Source organism: Sciurus vulgaris (genome assembly GCF_902686455.1).
Source record: "Sciurus vulgaris genome assembly, chromosome: 16".
NCBI classification, from domain to species: Eukaryota; Metazoa; Chordata; class Mammalia; order Rodentia; family Sciuridae; genus Sciurus; species Sciurus vulgaris.
In genome coordinates, this window is record NC_136477.1 from 74,394,140 (window position 1) to 74,410,952 (window position 16,813).

Sequence of the window (16,813 nt, forward strand, 5' to 3'; positions counted from 1 at the left end):
TAAACTGGAGGACAGGAGATAAGTAGAGAGAAGTAAAGGAGGAGGACTCCTCTCTTTGGAACTCATGGCAAGTTTAGGTTTATGGGACATCCTGCATGGGAAGATCCAGGGTGAAATAGTGAAGGAACCATACACATGCTCTCTCATGTGCAGCATGAGCATCATCTTGCCTCTTAGAGATGAGATGATAGATAAATTTTTATTTATTCATCATGAGCTATGCAAGTACACACTCTCTTAATTTGGATTCTCATTATCACAGAACTCAACTTCACCACTGTTGCCAATCCTCCTTATCTTCCACTTCTATGCACTAAGTTGAAAATAGATAATGGGCATCTGGGAGTTGAGACTTGTTCTGCTTCAAACAAGTGTACTTGTGACTGAGATTCATGTAGGTGGCACTCTCTACCTTATGGCATTATGTGTGCTGAAAATCTATTAAGAGCACTAGGGAGTGATGGTTGACACCTCAGGAAAGATATAAGCATCACCCATCAGATGTCAGTCCCACAAACATATATGCTGTGAAATACACAAAATCCAGCAACATGATGAACCAAACACTGGCCAATGTTTGGACAAATGAATGAGAGCAATGTGTGAGAAAGAGGTGGGTAATATTGGTTGTTGTTGTAAATTGTCAGGGTTGTATAACACAGCTCAGGGTTAACATTTGGAGGTTTGATATTTATACTACCACTATTTTGAATTTCTTCTGAGCAAAAACACTAGAAGCAAAAGTGTTCTTTTAGAATAAAGAAACAGAAATTCCCAGAGATGCTTCTTTATGGACCCAAGCCATCACTGTCATTACTGGTAAACCCAAGCAGTCTGGCAGGAGAATCTTGTGTCCCTGAATGATATAGTGATATATGATTCATATCCTGCTTTCTTGCTCAACTCAATAGGTTTGGGGTTCCTTTCTCATCTTGTTCTTTGTTTCTCACTTAAAAGAAAATGAGATACATTCAAGTTTATCTGTTCATTTGAAAGACAAGAAAAATCAAGTTTGAGGAAAAATATGAAAGTTAGGTTTGGGGATCAGGACAGGATCCATTCTGTCCACTGACCATAATGTTCCACTAAACAAAATCAGATTCAAACATTTCCACTGTGACAGAAGTTGGAAAGGGTACTTTTCTTTTTAGTGACTAAAACATAAAAGACTAATGAACACAAATACTCTTCCCCAAATCCCCAAGAAGTACATTCCTGAATGTTTTTAAGCCAAGAATTGGAAATTGCCAGTTTTCTTGTTGATTTTTAAAATATGCAATGTATTCCCGAAACTTCTCATCATTTTACATGAGATAGCCGATAGAGTAGAGGTTAACGAGTGTTTAATAGGTGAAATTAAATGGGATCCAAAGATTTCATGAGAAAATATAAGTAGGTAACTTATAGCAATGTGAGATTCCCCTCTATGAATGATGTTTTGTACACAGAATGTCATTTCCTTTCTCAACATTTCAAAACTTATAATGATTTAAACTACAGAAGTTCCTTACATCAATAATAGTTCTATTTGGTTTATGAAATGAGAAGAAAATTATAATTAATAAAAATGTTAAATTAAAACTTGTGTCTTTCCTGATATCATTATACCAATATGTAAACTTTAAAATCTCTAGATGATATATCATATGACATTTATCTGACTAGAAGTGATTGAATTTAGAAAATGGAAAACTATAATTAATAGATATTCCCTATGAAAAAAATTGATTAACAGGATATTAATTAAAGAAGCAAAACTTTCAAGAATGTATCCTCATTGCATCATAGAGAATACAGTCCTCTGACCCAAATAGGATTTTTGGAGCTCCTATTTCCTCTGTCTCTGCTGGCCTGTAATTTTAGTGTCTTTAGAAAGGTGACAAGATCTCAATTGAGATCAAACAACTCGCTTTTGCAATGAAACATGTCACCTGTCTCTTAGTATTATTTATTCCCTGATGATTAATGAAAATCCTGGGAGAGCTGTGCTCCAAACTTTTCTCTAAGTTCCCTGGACACATCTCTGGAAGGATCTTAATTGGGATCATGTCCCCCTCATGTTGACAGCTCCAGTTACTCTAATTCTGATCCTAAGATCAAGTTAGTTCAGATATTTTTCACAATTTAAAATGGGATGAGAGATTCCTGGAACCTCCCATCATTTATTTTCCAGTGGCTCTGAGTGTCCGCTCCCTACAGTGTTTGAAGAGCCCCTCTTTCCTACCTTGTTCCCACATGGAACACCTGGTGTCTGGATATTGATTCTGTATGCCATCATTTACAAACTGGAAGCTTCAAGTTTTACCTCTGAATATTTAAATCAATATTTTAAAATACTTTTTATTTGTCAATGGGATCTTTTTATTCATTTATTTATATGTGGTGCTGAATATTGAAACCAAAGCCTTGCACATGCCAGCAAGCACTCTACCACTGAGCCACATCTCCAGCCCCATAAAAACAATCTTGAATGAAATAAAACATAAAAAGTAGAGACAGAGCTAAATGTCACATGCTTATGAGATCACAGGCCAATTGATCATAGTAAGAGCTAAGGCAGAGTCCAACGTGAAAGTTCACTCTAAGAAAGCTGAATTATCATCTCTAATCCTTACTAATGGAGATGGGGGAGGGCTGTGCATACTCTGAGAAAAACTATATAAAATTAGACTTAGTCTCCTGTATACTTTATATTAAATTTTATAAAGCATTAATATCAAAATGGAGCCCTATGATGTAGAGACAAAAGATAGTAAAATCCTTTCAAGCAGACCCAATGTTGTTCTAGATGCTGGAATTAGAATATACTTCTTTACAACCACCATTATCAATATGTGAAGTGTTAATACAGATATGTTAACATAAAGAATTAGTTATTTCTAAGGAGAATTGGAAACTTGAAATACATGAAAATAAATAAAATGAAAATGGTAACCTCTCCTGGCTAAAATTTCACATGGTTGGGACTGGGGAGTTTTTAAAACTGCAGAAGAAAGTTACAACCATTTCAAAGCAAGAGACTTCCAAAGCCCTGTAAGAGGAAAATGTTAAATAAGAGAAGACAGAAAGAAGGTGAACAAGCATTCCAGCATATGTGAAATTAGGCAAGATGCAACTGGGGATGAGGCAGCCAATGGCTTCACAGTCTGCTCAATCCTGGCTCCAGCTATCTAGCATGGTGCCTGGCATGTCACTGACCTTCAAGAAAAAACTGTAGGATGTTTGGATGGATTTTTAGATAAATGGATGGATGCACAGATGGACAATGGATGAGGACAATTATTTTTATATTTTTCTATTTTCAAAAACCATGATAAAATTGTAACCACCTGGGATGGAAATAGAACCTTAATTGTACACTAAATTGTTCCCTGAGTCTCTCTTTCAGATTGGTCTCATACCGTGTCCTTAGGAAAGGACCCTTGGCCTCTTTTCTTTCGAATTTCAATAAAATGTCTTTCCTTTGATTATGGTCTTTGAGGCTCAATTTTTTTTTTCACTCACTAACAAGAAAAAAAAAATAAACTTCCCCTAGTGGATGGATGTCTAGGAGGCAGTTTGCTTTCCACTCATTGGAGATAAAGAGCCAGTAGGCCCACAGTGTTCTACCAGTTCCTTTGCATTGGGGATTTTCTGGTACTTGGTACTTTGGAGTGGTAGCCCTACATCAGGAGAGCCTGGTGGGCAGGACCAGAGGCTTTGCAGATTTGGAGCTCACTGTACCGGGCCGGGGACCAGCACAGACTCTAAAAGAATGGCAACCCATCATGGCAGTCCAGCCCTGGCAGTTAGAAGGTGTCCTGTGGGCCAACACTGGGGGTCATTGCTGAACTAAGTGAGCTAATCCAGGGGCTTTGCTAGCAGACTTTGCCAGCTCTTAGGAGTATTGGAGAAAACACTGAAAAATGAGATCAAACTTTTCCAATCCACAGAAGCACCAGTTCCAACTCTGGACACAGAGGCCACTGGGGCTTACCAAAAGTGGCTGGAACCGTAGGTCTTCAGATGAAGCCCTGTTGCCCCTCGGTGTGTGGCCTTGCCTGTGAGCCTTGGGGACCTTTCCTCTCTATGCCTCTTTCACCTTCATCTGGCCTCTGACTTGAATACATCAGAGGCAAGAGATTTCTGTCCATGTCACTGCAGCATTTGACAAGGAACTTCTTGCTCTGGCAGCTGCCCAGGCTGACCTGGCTCTGTCTGCCTTGCTCTTCATTACTCCTGCCTTTCAGAGAATGCCTCTGTGCTTGGCTGGAGACAGGGGATGAGTGGGAAGACTACAGGTTCCTCAACATTCCCCCACAGATGCAGGCTCTTCAGCCAAGTTCTAGATCCCAGGATAGCAGGAGATGGCAAGGGCACTCTTTGGTAATACTGGAGATTCCTTAGAAGACCCTGGGCTGGACCCCTAGAAAATCCCAGAGAAATGAGCCAGGGTCTTCATACCTGGACTTTCCTCAAGCCCCATCTAACCCTGCACTTCCCCTGTTCCCTGCTATCACCTCTTCCCATCTGCATCTTATTTATTCAAGTCCAAGTTCTCTCATCAGAATGAGTGTGTAGAATTCCCTGTCCCCTCCCATCTTCTGGGTTCATACTTGATCCTTCCTCTGAGCCCCCTGCAAAAGGGCATCACATCATACTCTCTACACACAGCAGTGACAGCACCAGTGCAGGAGTGGGATCCCTTTCTCTGGTCACTTGCTGTGTGGCCTTGCACTGTAACTTCATCTCTCTGTGCCTCCATTTTCTCATCAGAAAGAATGGGAAGGATGACAGTAGCTGCGTCTCAGCTTTCTGGGGTTTGTGAGGCTTAAGAAAGCCAAGAAACAAATGACTCAAATGGAACCGTCACCAGGAGGTGCTTGATAAGTATGAATTCTGTTAGCGCCCTGGGGTTGCCCCACTAAACACGTAGCCCTCCACAGTCCCCATCCTACCTCCTGTCACCAGGTCACTGCAGGGGGGGAGACAAATGCATTCAGGTTGTTGAATGACCCAAAAGATGAGTCTCTGATAGAGCCTCATGTCCCTGAGCCCTGAAGAGAACCACATCACGTTATGTGCATGCACACATGTGTAACAAGGAATCTGCTGTTCCACCTGATTATAATTCACCATGAGAAAAATAGAACAAACTCTCAGAATGTCCCCCAAGAGGTCAAGAGAGACAAGCAGAAGAGTTCTGCCACAGGCTAGGGGGAAGAAATCGTCCCCACGGCTTTGCTGTATGGCTTTGCGAGTGGACCTTGTCCCAGCTCTGCTTGGCTGTCAGGGTCAGGATGATGGGGTGATTCCCCCCATACTCTTCAACCCCAGGTGAAGTTGGGGAAGCCAGGGGGCTGCTGGCCACCACCCTCCTCCCAGGTAGAGGAGCAGCCTGAGGCCCTGTTGTCTTGGGTTCTAGGAAATCAGTTGCTGCCTGATTCTTACTGCTGGGGCCCAAGGGAAATTACACCAGGTCTTCAAATCAACCAGTTGCAAAGGAAAACAGTGACATAAAGTGCCGGGGTCCAGACCTAGCAGGAGTCCATGGGTTCCACACTGGTAAACGGGGTGCGGGGAGACAGCGTCGGTGATCGGTGGAGAATGAAAGACACAGACTCTAGTTCTGGTGCAATCATTCCCACTTTATTCTGGGGAAGGCTGGGTTTATATACATTTTTCTTCAGGCTTTGATGACAGGCTTCTGACTAATAAAATCAAAGATGTTTCCAAAGCATAGGCAGAAATTGTTTTTACCGAAAGATTATGAGAAAACAGTAACCTTACAGATCATCCTTACCTAATCACAATTATTTTAAGAATATCTAACTATGTCAATGAGCTAATACAATGTTTATTTCCTTAATATCTAAACTCTATATGACCTAAGACTATTTTTATTATTTTTGCGGTAAAGCAATAGACAAATAATGTCATGTGACCATCTCTACTAGTTCCTTCTGGTTAATATCTAAATTGCTGAGTTAAGGGTTACAGGAGGGCAGTGGTCCCAATGGTTATTATGTACCAACGTTTATTATAGGGGTGACATATTCATTGTAGGAAGGAAGGAATGTTGTGAAACCTTAATACTTTTACCTTACCACCACACATAAACAAAACCATCATCTGAATTAAACCACCCTGTAGGAGATGGGGGAGATCTATATCTACCTTCTCTAAGGGCTTGCCTTTAGGGGGGCACCAGGGCTTGTCATAGATAAAATAAGCTAGTCCATATCTAGTAGCTACTGTGGGAAGTGCTTTGTGCTTAGAACTTGGGGAAACATTGTTATCTATAAATTTCTGTGGCCCAACAGGTTCTGGCTGTGACAGTAAATGCAGTGTTTGATTTTTAACATAATAAAAACATTCTCCTGCATTGATGTTAACATCACAGGGTTTCAACATGTGTTTTGTCTCCATGATGTTTTTCTGGAAATTTGTAGAATTATTTCCATCACCTCTAGCAAGATCCTCAGACTGAAGTGAGTAATATATTATTAGGAAAACTCCACAGAATAACATCCAAGCTAGGGAGGCATACATCTGGCTACAATCCTTTTAGGATGAGTCTCTGTAATCATCCTTGAGTGGAACTCTATCAAGCACTGCAAGGAGAGCCAGGTGCCCCCGCAGTAAAGGAGAAAGAAAAATTGTGGTTTTGACAATGAACTTCATTCCCTGCTCCAGAGCTCCGGGTGCACACCACTTTGGTTTTAGTGCATCTTACAGTCTTAGAAGTGAAGTAGGACCCCAAAGATCTGTTGTTGATGGGCAACCTGTCAAATTTCACTGTGTTTGATGTTAAAACTTTAAAAATATTGGTGCATTCAATTATAATTTATAATAAACTCATGAATAATATGCAATAATAATAAACCCAATGTCATTGTAAACAACACATTTTTGTGAAAAATAACTATAATTTCCAAAACAACACCAGAACTAGGAGGACAGAGACATATCTGCCTTCTTGCCAGTCCTGGGATCCCATGTCAATTGTAATGACAGTAACTTCATCCATGTGGTGGGACCCCTGGAAAACTGAGCACCCAGGGGAGGCTGAAAGTGCCTTGATGGAACTGGAAAAAATGGCAGGGACCTGCAGAGGTATGAACCCCTGTCCCCATGGGCACTGCCTGGACCTGCAGCTGAAGAGCCACCAGCTCCCTGCTGCTCTCCAGCCCTCGCAGGCCCTGGCTCCAGTGAGCTCTGGGCTCTCAGGTGATGCTCCATCTTCCCTCTTGGAACTGTGGTGACTTCTGTTATTTTGGGGTTTGGGTTTTTCATAGGGTGTACGGGCAGCAAGGCCAGGAAGGAAACAGTCCTGTGGCTGCCTGGGTAGGTTTTTGAACTGATACCCTTGGGAACCCCAGGTGGGGCCTGGAGCTTGGAGCCAGCAGTTCTGTGACTGAGTCATTTCCTCTTCTTCTGGTCCTCATTTTTCCAACTCTGAAAAAACTGGGTTCAATAGTCTCCAAAGCCCCAGTAGTCAGTGTTTCCTGGAGACTTAAAAACCAAAGAAGTCAGATGCCCTTTCCATCTGCAGTGGGCTGAACTGTGTTCTCCAAATTTCATGGTGTGGAAGCCTGAGTCCTCAGTCCCTCAGAACATAACCATATTGGGAGACAGGGTCTTTAGGAATTCAGGTTAAAAGAGGTCCCCATGGTGGCCCTAATCCAGGAGTACTAGTGTTCATATAGGAAGAGAAGAGCCATCCTCAGGGGCATGGCCATGTGAGGACAGTCATCTAAGAGACTTGGAGAGTGGCCTCAGAAGACACCAACCCTGCCAACCCAGGCTTCCAGTCTCCTGAATCTGAGAAAATAAGCTTCCTTCACCAGGGTTTTTTGCTCTGAGCACTCCATAAACTTACACTGTCCACCACGCTTTCTAAGCCCAAGGCCATGCATCATCTGCAGACTATTGCTATGAATTCAATTCTTGGGGGAGAAGGAATGACCACTATTACAGAACATAAGTTGAAGATTTTAAATTTTACAGATTATTTTCATACTAACTAAAAACTAGAGTAACTTAAATATTCAAGAGGAGCAATATGGCTGAATCAATTTGTACATTGTTCCACAACTCTTATGCAGACGTAAGAATGATAATTGAAAATATGGTGGTTTAAGTAACTCAGAAAATACTCAAATACAAAAAAAGAAAATAGAAAATTGCATGTATGATGAGAGTACTACTGTGTAATCTGATGATGTACTTGTTGAGCAAAAGGTCTCAAACATATTGAAATATAGTGCTGCTAGTAAACTTGTGGGGGTGGTGTGCAGAAATATAGAGATATGTGACCTGATTAGACTCACTGTCCCCACTTATAACCTCAAATCTGCCTGGGACACCCAACTCTCTCCTGCAAATTCTACACAGCTGCCACAGGGAACTAATGTAAGGAAGCTCATCTAGGTGTGCCTAACCTGTCCTGCCCCATGGAAGATGCCATGCTAAGAATAATGGCACTGGATATTGTGGAATCCAAGTCATCTTGAGGGTTTTTCCCCTAAATATTCAGAATTGAAATGAACATTCCCATGGGACTGAATGTGTCATTGTTATCTGGGCATTGAGCCCTGACCCTGACCTGAGGAATTTTACCATCCAGGGTGAATATTGACAAGTGAACCTTTTGCTTCTGGCTGGTCCTCAAGCATTGTAAGGGAATTCGAGGGTGTCAGACTATGCGGCCAGCCACTGATGCAATTCTCTGAGTCTTTTTCTCCCTGCTGCCTGAACCCCCTCAGAAGGACTCCACAAGGAAGTTCCTTCATCAGCACTTTGAAGGTCATATGTTGATATGCTGCATGTTACCACTAGGATGAAACTGGAGCCCTTGTCCCCTTACTGTCATGACTTCCTGTTCAGACTGATACACTGGCTAGAAAATCCTAGAAGACTGTGGGTCATGTCAGACATGCCAAAGAGTCTTTGCCAGCTTTCAACTCAGCACCTAGCCCAATGTGCCCAGAAGGAATGGCTGCAAAATTAAACCTCAATGAGCCAATGGTGTACTGACCTCAAAATGTGACTCTCAGAGGGGATGTGGCATGCCATGGCTGGGAGGACTTTGGGCATATTTGTTGCCCGTCTAAGTTCGGCTTAGCAAAGAAAATGGTCTTTCAGAAAATGTCATTAGGGAAGTGGCCCATTCCTCATATCAAGACCTGAGGACCAGGCCTGTCAACCATTAGCTTACACTTCATGGGGGAATGTGGGGCTCCTTGACCCAACATGCTGCATTTTCAGTTTTACCTCTTGGCTCTATTATCTCTTCTTACCCCACATACATTTTTCTCATCATCATGGGCAAGATATCTGTGTACTGGGCATCCATGAGATCCTGGGTATGTGCCTTAAATTTCCTAGTCAATCATTCAAGATAAACATTTTTTTATTTCAAAAATGGAGCAATGTGTGCTCTGAAAGTCACATAATATCCTGACATGGCCTGGTTTACTCACATAGTGCCCTCATTATAATCTCTTACACTCACATAATACGCTCACTGTGGCCTCTTACAGTGATATGCTACAGTACATTGGCTGACATTCACATAATATCCTACTGTGGCTGTTAACATTCACATAATATCCTTTCTTGGCCTGTGACACTCACAACATATTATCACTCTTGTGTTGACATTCACACAATATCATCACTGTGACCTTGACAGTCACGTAATATCACTATGGCCCCTAAAATTGACAAAGTATACACACTATGGCAGCTGATGCTCTCAACTACACTTATAATCTTCACATATATCCATATATTTATTCAGAATAACCCAAGATTGAAAATTTTTCCTAACTGTGGCCTCTGACATTTAAAAAATATCTTCTCATTTACAAAATGTCTTTCACATATTGCACTCACTGTCACATGAGTTCCTCACATAATACACTCAGTGTGACATTAAACCCTTATGTAATACCATGCTGTGGCCTCTGACACAGAATGTCCTCAATTGGTCTCTGATACTTACATAATTCTTTCATTGTTACCACTGACACATTATATCTCCATTGTGACCTCAGACACTCACATAATACCAAACTTGTGGCTTCCTACACACATATTATACTCAGTGAGGTCTTTGAATCTTACATAATACCTTAAATGTGGCCTATGACACTGATGTAATATTCTCACTTGGTGTCTGCCACTGACATATCATTCTGAATTTCATACTCACATAATACTATCACTGTGGTCTCTGACTTCCATAAAATTTGTTCACTGTTATCTCTGATACTCACATATTACCATACTGGAACTTCTGATATAAAACCATCAAAGTGACCTATAAAACACAAAATATCCTCTTTCTGCCTGCTGCCTGAACCTCCTCAGCAACTTGGCCTCTGACACTGACATAATACTCTCACTGTGACCTCTGATCCTCACATATTATACTCTGTGATCTCTGACACATAATTACCTCAGTATACCACACTCACATAATACCCTAGCGTGACCTCAGGCACTCAAATAATATTCTAAGTATAACCATTATCACTGATAAAACACCCTAATGTGACCTGATCCTCAAAAAATGCACTCACTCTGATTTCTCACACTTATATAATATCCTCAGTGTAACCTCAGATAGTAATATAACACCTGCATATGCTCTCTGTCACATAATACCAAAAATGTGGCCTCTGGCAGTCCAAATATTCTCATTGAGGCTTCTGACACTCACCTAATAACTTCACTGTGCCTATTGTCCATCACATAATACCTTCATTCTGCCCTCTGACAATTACAAAATATCCTCAATTTGAAGTCTCACAATATTTTCACCAGACCTCTGACATTATATAATTCACTCATTGTGACTCAAACACTCCCATAATACCTTAATGTGACCTCTGGCATTTTCATAATATCCTCACTTGTCCTCTGATACTGAAATAATATCCTTACGGTCTTGTGTCACTCACATAATACCCTTACTGTGGACTCTAATTGTACACAAAAAAATTCTCACTATGTCCTCAGGCATGCACATATTATTGTCACATGGCCTCTGTTATCCAAAAGTTAAGCTCACTGTGACCTCTGACATGAACACAGAATAGTCAGTATGATCGCAGATATATACTAGTCTCCTGTGGCCACTGACACTCACATAATACCCTCATTTTATCCTATGCCATTCACATAATATCTTCACTTGACTGCTGACACTCGCATAATACCCTATTTTTTCTCCAACATTCACGTAACACCCTTATTCTGACCTCTGACTCTGATAATACCATCACAGGGACATGTTTCACTCATATTATTTCTTTAGTGTGACTTGAGACACAAACCTGATACCCTCAATGTGTCCTCTAATTGACATCATATCCTTACTGTGGCTTCTGATGCTTATATAATTATCTCAGAGTGACCTCAGGCATGGACATAATACACTCACAGCACCCCCTGACACATAATATCCTACCTGGAGCATTTGACACTGCAATGAAACCCTCACTGTGACTTCTGGCACTCACATAAATCCCTCACTATTGTCTCTGACACTCATATAATAGCATAACAGTGGCCCCTGACACTATTACAATAACTCACTGGGCTCTGACACTACATAATATTTTAGTATGGCCTTTTAAACTAACATAATATACTCACTGTGACACTGAACACTTATTTACTATCCTCACTGTGTCCTGTGACACTGACATAATATCCCATTTTGTCCTCTTACATTCATTTAATAATATTAATGACTTTGGACATTTAAATAATATTCTCACTTTGGTCTCTCCTCTGATACTCATATAATACCCTCACTGTTGCCTATGACACACATTATATTCTCACTTGATCTCTGATGTTTATATGATAACTTCCATGTGGCCTCTGACATTCACACAATACCCTCACTTGGCTTGTGACTCTAACAAAATACCCTCATCATAACCTGTTACATTCATAAAATATTCACAGTATGGTGCCTGATGTTGAAACTATTTTCTCATTATATCCTCTGACACATAATAATATCCTCACTTTTCCTGTGTCGTTCATATAATACTTTGTATGACTTCTGATATTTATATATTACCCTCACTGTGAACTCTCACACTCAAATGATACCCTTACTGTGACCTTTAACACTGACTTAATACCTTCAGTGTGGCCTCAGATTATATCCTAAGTGTGACCACTGACACACACATGACATAATCACTGGCCTGTGATGCTTACATAATATCCTCATCATGACTTATGACTCTCACATTATAACCTCATTGTGACCTCTGATGCTGATATAATATCCTCACTGTGGTCTCAGACACTCACATAATAACCTCTCTGGAACCTCTGACATTTATTATACTGTCAGTGTTACCTCTGACACTCACACAATAACCTCTTTGGAACCTCTGATTCAGATATAATATCCTTTTTATGACTTCTAACTCTCGCACGATTCCTTCAAAATGGCCTCTGACACTCATAACATGTTCACTTTGTTTTATGACTCAAATATTTTTGTAAATTTGCTCTGTCACATAATACCTCACATGATCTCTGACACTCAGGTAGTAACCTCTGTTTTACAAATGATGTTCACCAAAATACCCACATGGTGACCACTGAAGCTCACATTATACCATAAACATGGCCTCTTACACTCATATAATATCCTCATAGTGAACTTTGACACTGAAAACATATCCTTCTTGTGACCTCTGTCACTCAAAAATTACCTTCAGTTTGACTTCAGGTACAATTATGACACTTTTACTGTGGTCTCTAAAACTGACATAATAACCTCACTTTTTTCTCTGATACTTATATTTTCTCATAATGGCTTCTGAAACTCACATAAAACCCTAAGAGTGACATAACAACCTCACTATGACCACTGACACTGACATAATGTAATTATTGCTTCCTATGATACTTTATCTCCCTATGGCATGTGACACTCAAAGAATATCTTCACTGTGACTCTGATAGTTACAAAATAGCCTGACTTATGACACTCATAATTATCTTCACTCTGATATCTCACACTCACAAAGTAAGCTCATTGTCACTTGTGACATTCAAAAATATCCTCACTTGCACTTTGACACTAATGTCATACCCTCAGTGTAACATTTGACATATTATACACTCACTCTGACTTCTGACACAAATGTCCTCCTTGACCTCTATCACTGACATGATAACCTCATCTAACGTTTCACACTCACAGATTACCCTCACTGTGACTTCTAATGCTTACTTATAACCCTCACTGTGGTCTATGACAGTCATAAAATATACACACTGTGGTCTCTGACAGACAAATAATACCCTCCTGTGGCCTCTAACTCTGAAATAATATCCTCAGTGTGACCTCTGTTACTAACATAATAACCTCAGTGTGAACTCTCTCACACACATAATATCCTTACATGGTCTGAGTCACTCACAGAACACCCTCAATGTGTAATCTGGCTCTCACATAATTCCCCTTCTGAGCCCTGTGACACTCAAATAATATTCTCATTGTTCTTTTATAGAAACTGACATAATACCTCTGTGGCCACTCATACTCACATTATGCCCTCACTGTGATCTTTGACACTCACATTATTTTGTGAAATGACTTTGGACATTTTCACTTATCTTCACTGGTGCCTCTTATACTCACCTAATTTCCTCACTTGTTATGTGACACTCACATGATATCCTAACTGTGAGATTGATAGTCACATACTGTCCTCACATGACCTCTGACACTCACATAATGTCCTCACTGTGACCTCTTATAATCACAATATAACCTCACTGGGGCCTCTGTTACACATGTAATACCCTCACTTTGGATTATGATATTTACAAAATATCCTCACTTGACCTCTAACACTAATGTAATATTCTCACTTTGACCACTGACACTCAAATAATACCCTCACTGTGATCTCAGACACTCATACACTCAATTTGACCTCTGACACAGACATTATATTCTTAATTGGCCTCTGACACATAATATCATTAATGTTACACATTATAACCATACTGTTACCTCTGACACTCACATAATACTCACACTGTACCCTCTGACACTCAATCCCCAATTCTGGCCTCTGACAATCACATAATACATACATTTTGACCTCAGACACAGACTACTATGACTCTGGTCTCTGTCACTCACATAATATCTCTCTGTGTCCTCTGAATATCACATAAATATTATCACTGGGTCCTCCGACACACATAAAGTATCCTCACTTTCACCTCTGACATTGACATAATATCCTCATTATGATGTCTGAAACTGATATAATATCCTCTCTGTGATTTCTTGCACTCATAATGTCATCATTTTGGCTCTGATACTGACATAGTATCCTTATTCTAACCTGTGATACTCACATAATACCCGCAGATCAGCCTCCTATACTCACACATTACATTCAACATGAATTGTCATGCACATAATACCTTTTTGTGACTTGAGACACACATCATACTTGCAATATAGCCTTTGACACTTATATAGTATCCACATTTGGTCTCTGATATTCATATGATAAATTCAATCTGGCTTCTGACACTCACATAATATCCTATCTGGGAGCTCTCTCACTCACTTAATATATTCACTTTTGCCCCTGACATTCACATAATATCCTAATTTGGCATCTGACACTCACATCTATTACCCTGACACTCATTAATACCCTCAATGTGGCCTCTAATATTCACCAAATACCTTCAATGTTCCCTTATATACTCACATAATATAATTGTCACCTCTGACACCCACATAATACACTCTCTATGGTCCAAAACAGTCATTGTGACTTGGGACACTCATAATTTTCTCATGCTGCCCCTGATGTGACAAAATATCCTCACTGTGGCCATTAACACCCACATAATTTCCACAGTATTGGCCCTGTGACTGACAGCGTATCCCAATTGTAGCCTCTGACCCTCATACAATATCCATTCTGGGACAGTTGCCACTCACATAACATTCTCATTTGGTTATGACACTCATTTAATATCATCACTGTGGCCTCTGACACATAATATACACAATTAAACCTCTGACATTTATTTAATACCCTCACTGTGGTCTCTAAAACTCACAAAATACCATTACAGTGACCCCTGACATTCATATACTATTCTCAATGTGGACTCTGATATTAATATAATACCTACTGTGGTCAATAAGGCTCACATAATTTCCTCACTGTAGCCTCTGACACTCACATAATATCATCACTCTTAGCACTGACACATAATATTCTCAATGTGGTCACTGTGACCACTGCCACTCATTGAATATCTTCCCTGAGGTCTCTGACATTCAATAAGCCTAGTCTAGACTCTGGTAAGATGGTAAGAAGTCAAGAACAGAATCTCCAAGAACTATGGGACATCATGAAAAGACCAAATTTAAGAATTATTGACATTGAGGAATGCACAGAGATACAAACCAAAGGAATGAACAACCTATTCAATGAAATAATATCAGAATAAATTTCCCAAACCTGAAGAATGAAATGGAAAATCAAATACAAGAGGCCTACCAAACACCAAATGCTCAGAATCACAACAGACCCACACCAAGGCACATTATAATGAAAATGCCTAACATTCGAAATAAAGATAGGATTTTGAAGGCCGCGAGAGAAAAGCATCAGATTACATATAGGGGGAGACCAATACGGATAGCAGCTGACTTCTCAATCCAGACTCTAAAAGCTAGAGGGGCCTGGAACAATGTATTTCAAGCTCTGAAAGAACATGGTTGCCAACCAAGAAATCTATACCCAGCAAAACTAACCTTCAGATTTGAAGATGAAATAAAATCCTTCCATGATAAACAAAAGTTAAAAGAATTTACAAATAGAAAGCCTGCACTACAGAATGTTCTCAACAAAATATTCCATGAGGAGGAAATGAAAAACAACAATGTAGGTCAGCAAAGGGAGGAACTAACTTAGAGAAAAACCACTCAAAGGAGAAACCAAGCCAACTTAAAAACCAAAAATAAGCGAAATGACTGGGAATACAAATCATTTCTCAGTAATAACCCTGAATGTTAATGGCCTAAACTCATCAATCAAAAGACATAGACTGGCAGAATGGATTAAAAAGAAAGACCCAACAATATGCTCCCTGCAAGAGACTCATCTCATAGAAAAAGACATCCACAGACTAAAGGTGAAAGGATGGGAAAAAACCGACCACCCACATGGACCCAGTAAAAAAGCGGGGGTTTCCATCCTTATTTCAAGCCAAAGTTAGTCAGAAGGGATAAAGAAGGACATTTCATACTGCTTAAGGGAACCATAAATCAGGAAGACATAACGATAGTAAATATTTATGCCCCAAACAATGGTGCATCCCTGTACATCAAACAATTCCTTCTCAATTTCAAGAATCACATAGACCACAACACAATAATTCTGGGCGACTTTAACGCACTGCTGTCACCACTAGATAGATCTTCCAAACAAAATCTAACCAAAGAAACCATAGAACTCAATAACACAATCAATAACCTAGACTTAACAGACATATATAGAATATTCCATCCATCAACGAGCAGATACACTTTCTTCTCAGCAGCACATGGAACCTTCTCGAAAATAGACCATATGTTATGCCACAAAGCAGCCCTTAGGAAATGCAAAAAAATAGAGATACTGCCTTGTGTTCTATCAGATCATAATGGACTGAAAGTAGAAATCAATGACAAAGTAAAAAAAGGAAATTACTCCAACACTTGGAGACTAAATAATATGCTATTGAATGAAACATGGATAACAAA